General features: G+C 45.7%; 1 protein-coding gene across 2 annotated transcripts in view; it reads left to right on the top strand.

The window, feature by feature from the left end:
• LOC113801932 (uncharacterized) overlaps nt 1-7,500 on the top strand; it is a gene marked incomplete at its 3' end in the record, with an annotated part of 64,660 nt that overhangs the window by 39,660 nt on the left and 17,500 nt on the right.

Raw genomic sequence — 7,500 nt, 5'->3', positions numbered from 1 at the left:
AAAAAAATAGAAGGAAAAAATAACACAATAACATAACAAGTAAATATCAACAAACAATCACAATAAAAAAAGAAAGAGAAAGAGAGAGAGAGGGAGTGAGAGAGAAAGATAAAAAGACACAGAGAGAGAGAAAGATAGAAAGACAGAGAGAGAGAGAGAGAGAGAGAGAGAGAGAGAGAGAGAGAGAGAGAGAGAGAGAGAGAGAGAGAGAGAGAGAGAGAGAGAGAGAGACAGAGAGAAAGAAAGAAAGAGACAGAGAGAAAGAAAGAAAGAGATAGAGAGAAAGAAAATAAGAGATAGAGAGATAGAAAGAAAGAGAAAGACAAAGAAAAGAGACGCAACAAATCCCCAAAAGGACAAACACGGACTCCCTTCTCGAGACGAACCGCAAAGAAGCATCTGGAATTCGCGTCGCATGTGGAGTAAAAATCCCATCTGGAGGATTCACGTCTCGGCAATTGTGTCGGTTGCACTATCACCTGCACTCGCCAGCTGTTTGGACGGCGAGAGTGGTCGAGAGCAATCTGGTTAAGAGAGAGAGAGAGAGAGAGGTGGCGTGAGAGCCTCGCGTGAGGTGGTGGAGGTCGCGCTGTCTGGGGTTGGGGTTCCTCTTTGGGGGTTGGGGGTTGGGGTTCCTCTTTGGGGGTTGGGGGTTGGGGGTTGTGTCTGTTTTGGTGTTGTGTGTTTGTTTTTTTTTGTTTGTTTGTTTGATATGTGTTGTTTTGCTGAGTTTGGTTAGGTTTGGCTGTCATTTCAGGAACATTTTTGTGTTTGTTTACGTTTTTTGTTGACGTTTTTGTTGACGTTTTTTGTTTACCCTTTGTTTATGTTTTTTTTCACATTTTTTGTTTACGTATTTTTTTTTGGGGAGTGCAGGTGAGGGGGGTTCTTGTTTCTTGTATTTGTTTTTTTTTTTTTATTATTCAGGTGTCGGTGTTTTTGTTTACACTTTATTTTTTTGCTACTTTTTGGGAGGGTTTTGTTTGTTTTATTTGTATGTTTTTTTTTGGGGTGTGGGTGATTTTTTTCTTTTTCTTTTTCAGAAGGGGTTATGTAAACATGTGTACGGCGTGGGTTCACCTGTTCGAGTTTGTCGCTTTTATATGCCTCTTTGATTGTCTGTCTGTCTTTATCTCTCTCTCTCTCTTTCTCTATCTCTCTCTCTCTCTCTCTCTCTCTCTCTCTCTCTCTCTCTCTCTCTCTCTCTCTCTCTCTCTCTCTCTCTCACACACACACACACACACACACACACACACACACACACACACACACACACACACACACACACACACACACACACATATGGACACACATTCTATAATACGTATGCCCTCCCCACCCCCCCCTCCACACATACACACACACACACACACACACACACACACACACACACACACACACACACACACACACACACACACACACACACACACACACACACACACATATGGACACACATTCTATAATACGTATGCCCTCCCCACCCCCCCCTCCACACATACACACACACACACACACACACACACACACACACACACACACACACACAAACACACACACACACACACACCTACGCACATACTGGAAAGCGCCTCCCCCTCCTCCCCTTTCCCCCTCCACCACCCCCTCCCCTGCCCCCTCCCGCCTCCTTCCTCCCCTCCCCCTACCCCTCTGCCTACACCCCCACTCAACAACATCTCCACAGACCCACCCCACCCCCACCCCCACCCCGCCCCTTTTATAAGGAGAATTTCCAAAGCAGAGGGGAGACTTCGCTAAAAAAGATGATTTGTGTTGATAGTTCGCGGACAATGCGAGTGGCCAGTGGGCGGGGGTGGGGAGTGGGCGTGAAGGGGGGGGGGATCACGTGACCTTAAGCCAGCTGGGTTGTGGGGTGTTGGTGGTGGTTTGGGGAGGGGGGAGGGAGGGGGAGGATTACCATCTTGGGGGGGGGGGGGGAGTTCTTGCGAGGAGGGGAGGGGGGATAGGGGGGGATAGGGAGTGGGGGATAGGTTTTCACAAAAGGATACCCTTTCTTTCTCTCTTCTTGGTTTTCTCTCCCCTTTCTCTCCTTCTCCTTCCTTCTCTCCTTCTCCTGTCCTCTCTCCTTCTCATTTCCTCTCCTTCTCATTCGTTTGGTCTCCCCTTTCTCTCCTTCTTGTCTTCCATCTCCCTATTTGGATACTCTTCTTCACCACTTAATTCTTCCCTCTTTCCATCCATACCCCTCCTCTCTCCCACTCTTATCCTACCCTTTCTCTCCCCTTTTCTTCGTCTCTCCCCTTTTCCTTCTCCTCCCTTCCCCTTTCCTCTCCTTTCTTTCCCTATCTCTCTTTCTCCTCATCCTTCTTCTTCTCCTTCTCCTTCTCCTCCTCCTTCTTCTTCTTCTTCTTCTTCTTCTTCTTCTTCTTCTTCTTCTTCTCCTTCTCTTTCCTTCTCCTCCCTTCCCCTTTCCTCTCATATCTCTCCCTATCTCTCTTTCTCCTCATCCTTGTATTTCTTCTCCTTCTTCTTCTTCTCCTTCTTCTTATTCTTATTCTTATTCTCCTTCTCTTTCCTTCTCCTCCCTTCCCCTTTCCTCTCCTTTCTCTCCCCATCTCTCTTTCTCCTCATCCTTCTTCTCCTCATTCTTCTTCTTCTTATTATTATTATTATTATTATTATTATTATTATTATTATTATTATTATTATTATTATTATTATTATTATTATTATTATTATTTTCTTCTTCTTCTTCTTCTTCTTCTTCTTCTCCTTCTCTTTTCCCTTCTCCTCCCTTCCCCCTTTTCCTCTCCTTTTTCTCCTTACCTCTCTTTCTCCTCTTCCTTCTTCTCGTTCTTCTTTCCCTTCTTCTTAGTCTTCTCCTCCTTCTTCTTCTTCTTCTTCTTCTTCTCCTCCTTCTTCTTCTTCTTCTTCTTCTTCTTCCTTTCCTTCCCCTTTCCTCTCCTTTCTCTCTCTCTCTCTCTTTCTCCTCCTCCTTCTTCTTCTTGGTTCTTTTCTCCTTCTCCTTCTTCTTCTTCTTCTTCTTCTTCTTCTTCTTCTTCTTCTCCTCCCCTTCTTCTTCTTCTTCTTCTTCTTCTTCTTCTTCTTCTTCTTCTTCTTCTTCTTCTTCTTCTTCTTCTTCTTCTTCTTCTTCTTCTTCTTCTTCTTCTCTTCCTCCCTTCTTCTTCTTCTTCTTTTCTTCTCCCTTCTCTTTCCCTTTCCCCTTTCCTCTCCTTTCTCTCCCCTATCTCTCTTTTTTCCTCATCCGTCTTCTCCCTTCTTCTTTTCTCCCTTCTCCCTTCTTTTTCTTCCTTTTCTTCTCCTTCTTCTTCTTCTTCTTCTTCTCCCTTTTTCCTTCTCCTCCTTCTTCTTCTCCTTCTTCTTCTTCTTCTTCTTCTTCTTCTTCTTCTTCTTCTTCTTCTTCTTCTTTCCTTCTCCTCTCCCTTCCCCCCTTTTCCTCTCCTTTCTCTCCCTATCTCTCTTTCTCCTCATCCTTCTTCTCCTTCTTCTTCTTCCTTCTTCTTTTTCCTCTTCTTCTTCTTCTCCTTCTCTTTCTTTTTCCTTCTCTCTCCCCTTCTCCTGCCTTCCCCTTTCGTCTCCTTTCTCTCCCTATCTCTCTTTCTCCTCATCCTTCTTCTTCTTCTTCTCTTCCTCTTCTTCTTCTTCTCTTCTTCTTCTCCTTCTCCCTTCTCTTTCCTTCTCCTCCCTTCCCCTTTTTCCTCTCCTTTCTCTCCCTATCTCTATTTCTCCTCATCCTTCTTCTCCTTCTCCTTCTTCTTTTTCTCCTTCTCTTTCCTTCTCTTTCCTTCTTCTCCCTTCCCTTTTCCTCTTCTTTCTCTCCCTATCCCCTGTGCTTCATCTTTCTTCTCCTCACTTTCCATTCCTTCTGTACCCTTTTTGTTCTTTTCCTTCTCCCCTTTTTCTTCTTTTCTCTTTCTCCTCTTCCTCTCATCTCTCCCTTTCCCCTTCCCTTCACTTTCCTCTCCCATTTCCTCTCTTCCTCTTTTCTCGCCCCCTTCTCCTCCCCCCCCCCTCTCCTTTTGTTCACTCCTCCCTCTCCTTCTCTTTTCCTCTCTCCTTTCTCCCTTTCCTCTCTCCTTCTCCCTTTTCTCTCTCCACCTTCTCCTTCTCCTATTATCCTTTCTCCTTCTCCTTTTCTCTCTCCTCCTTTTCTCCTTTTCCTTTCCTCTCTCCTTCTCCTTTCCTCTCTCCTTCTCCCTTTCCTCTCTCCCCTTCTCCCTTCTCCCTTTCCTCTCTCCTTCTCCTTCTCCTTTCCTCCCCTTCTCCTTTCATCTCTCCTCCTCCTTCTTCTTTTCTCTCTCCCTCTCCTTTCCTCCGTCCTTCTCCTTTTCCTTTCCTCTCTCTTTCTCCTTCTCCTTTCCTCTCTCCCTCTCCTTTCCTCTCTCCTTTCCTCTCCCCTTTTCCTTTCCTCTCTCTGTCTCCTTCTCCTTTCCTCTCTTCTTCTCCTTCTCCTTCTCCTTCTCCTTTCCTCTCTCCTTCTTCTCCTTTCCTCTCTCCTTCTCTTACGCACTGTGACCTGACTTCACCGCACCGACCTGGCTTCAGAGGATTAATACCTAACTTGACCTCACATAATGTCATCAATTGGGCGGCTCCTGTCTGAATAATTAGCTTTTTGACAGCTCTGTTGACGTTTAGAAGACTTACATTGACACTGACATTGACACTGACATTGACACTGACATATGTAGGGATATGCGGAAGTACAGACACATACGTGCACGCTTATGTGTGTTATAGTAATAATGATAATGATGATGATGAGGAGGAGGAGGATAATAGTGATAATAAGATAATAATAAGGATAATGATAGCATTATTATAATAATTATTATATTTACTATTGTTACTATTGTTATTATTATTATTATTATTATTATTATTATCATTATTATTATTATCGTCATCATCTTTATTATCATTATAATCATTATTTTATTCTTTGTCATTATTCTTATAATTGTCAGTATTATCACTATCATTATTGTTACTATTATTATCATTAATGTTATGCTTTCCATTAATGTTATTAACATTGGCATCATATTAATTGGTGAAAAACATAAAATAATACAAGCACACAAGAAAAGGAACAACAACAGCAACAACAACAACAACAACAACAACAGTAACAACAGAAGCAACAACAACAAAAAACAACAACAACAAAGCAACAACAGCAACAAAAACAACAGCAGCAGCAACAACCATAACAACAACGACAGCAGCAGCAACGACAATAACAGCAGAAGCAACAACAAAAACAACAACGACAACAGCAACAAAAACAACAGCGACAACAACAAAAACAACAACGACAACGACAACAAAAACAGCAACGACAGCAACAACAACAACAACAACAGCAACAACAATAATAACAGAAGCAACAACAACAACGACAACAACAACAACAAAAACAGCAACAACAACTAAAACAACAACAACAGAAGCAACAACAACAAACACAACAACAGCAGCAGCAACAACCATAACAACAGAAGCAACAACAACAAAAAACAACAACAACAAAAACAACAGCAGCAGCAACAACCATAACAACAACAAAAGCAACAACAAAAACAACAACAACAACAACAACAACAAAAACATTCGCAAACACACCCAAAATGCTTTTAGGAAACACTCCATCTTCGAACACAAGAAACGAAGGTTTTTTGGTCGGGGGGGGGAGGGGGGGGCAGGGGAAGGGGGGGTTAGGGAGGGAAGGGGAGGGGTTAGGGAGGGAAGGGGAGGGGTTAGGGAGGGAAGGGGAGGGGTTAGGGAGGGAAGAGGGGAGGGGTTAGGGAGGGAAGGGGAGGGGTTAGGGAGGGAAGGGGAGGGGTTAGGGAGGGAAGGGGAGGGGTTAGGGAGGGAAGGGGAGGGGTTAGGGAGGGAAGGGGGGTTAGGGAGGGAAGGGGAGGGGTTAGGGAGGGAAGGGGGGTAGGGAGGGAAGGGGGGGGTTAGGGAGGGAAGGGGGGCACCTAAGGGGGGAAGGGGGCAGAGAGAGGAGAGAAGGGGTAAGGGGGGTTAGGGAGGGAAGGGGAGGGGTTAGGGTGGGAAGGGGGTGGGGTTAGGGAGGGAAGGGGGGCACCTAAGGGGGAAGGGGCCGAGAGAGGAGGAGAGAAGGGGTAGGGAAGGGAGGGCCAGGGGGAGTGAAGGGGTATGGAGGGGGGAAGGGGCGAGAAAGGGATACGGGAGTAGGAAAAAAGAGGGAAGGGAAGGGGAAGAAGAGGAGGAAATGGAAAAGAGAAGGAATAGGAAAAAAAGTAAAAGCAGGATAAAAAAAGAAAAGAAGAGTAAAATGAAAGGAAAAGGAGAATCCCTTTAAAAATAAAAACCGGTAGAAAAGGGAAAAGAAAAAAAAAACACTAAAATAATGAAGAAAATAGAAAACGCATGTATGGCTGTACGTTTAGAGCCGAGGGGGTGGGGCGGAGGGGAAGGGAGGGAGGAGGGGCGAAATGGAGGGGAGGGTAGGGTAGGGGGCGGAGGGAAGAGATAGGGGGCGAAATGGAAGGGAGGGTAGGGGGCGGAGGGGAGGGAAGGGGAGAGAAGGAGAGGGGGGGAGAGGAGGGGAGAGAAGGAGGGGAGGGAAGGGGAGAGAAGGAGAGGGGGGGAGGGGAGGGGAGGGGAGAGAAGGAGAGGGGGGAGTGGAGGAGAGAGAAGGAGATGGGGGGGGTAAAACCAAGGCCCGGAAAAGACCAAATATTTTCACTTGGGAGGAGCGGGGTCCGGGGTCAAGTTTCGAGGGGTTATGGCTGCCGCTTTTGGTGGGCCGCCGACGCCGCTGATGATGGGAGCCAGACGTCAGCCCTCGTCAGCCCTCGTCAGCCTCCCCCCACCCCTCCCTTTCCCCTTACCCCCCATACCCTCCACCCCCCACGCGGGTTCTTGCGCCTTCGACTCTGCGCACGTGTTTCTGCGAGAGGGGGAGAGGTGGGGGAGGAGGGGGGAGGGGAGGGAGGAGAAAAGGGGGAGAAAAAAGGGGAAGGAGAAGGCGAAGGAGAGGGAGTGAAGTGAGTGAGTAAGAGAGAGAGGGAGAGAGAGAGAGAAATTTGATTTGAGAGAGAGAGAGAGAGAGAGATTTGATTTGAGAGAGAGAGAGAGAAAGAGAGAGAGAGAGAGAGAGAGAGAGAGAGAGAGAGAGAGAGAGAGAGAGAGAAAGACAGAGAGAGAGAGAAATTTGATTTGAGAGAGAGAGAGAGAAAGACAGAGAGAGAGAGAATTTGATTTGAGAGAGAGAGAAAGAGAGGAAGGCAAGGAGAAAACGATTTTTTTTAGCCTATTATCAAATTCTTTGAAAAAATTAGTAAGAGCTGAAACTTGTACTCTAAATATACCAAAAGGAAGTGAATACGGAAGACTGAGAAGATTATTAAAACGGAGAATGAAAGGAAAAAGAAGGAAGACGTCCTCGAAGAAAGAAACGAAGACAGATAAAAACCCATATATGTATAAACGTGTTTTTACGTATGTGTTTCCTGTCTGTTTCTC

Source organism: Penaeus vannamei, chromosome 11 (genome assembly GCF_042767895.1).
Source record: "Penaeus vannamei isolate JL-2024 chromosome 11, ASM4276789v1, whole genome shotgun sequence".
Classification (NCBI taxonomy): Eukaryota; Metazoa; Arthropoda; class Malacostraca; order Decapoda; family Penaeidae; genus Penaeus; species Penaeus vannamei.
This window is presented reverse-complemented; position numbering and strand designations above follow the sequence as displayed.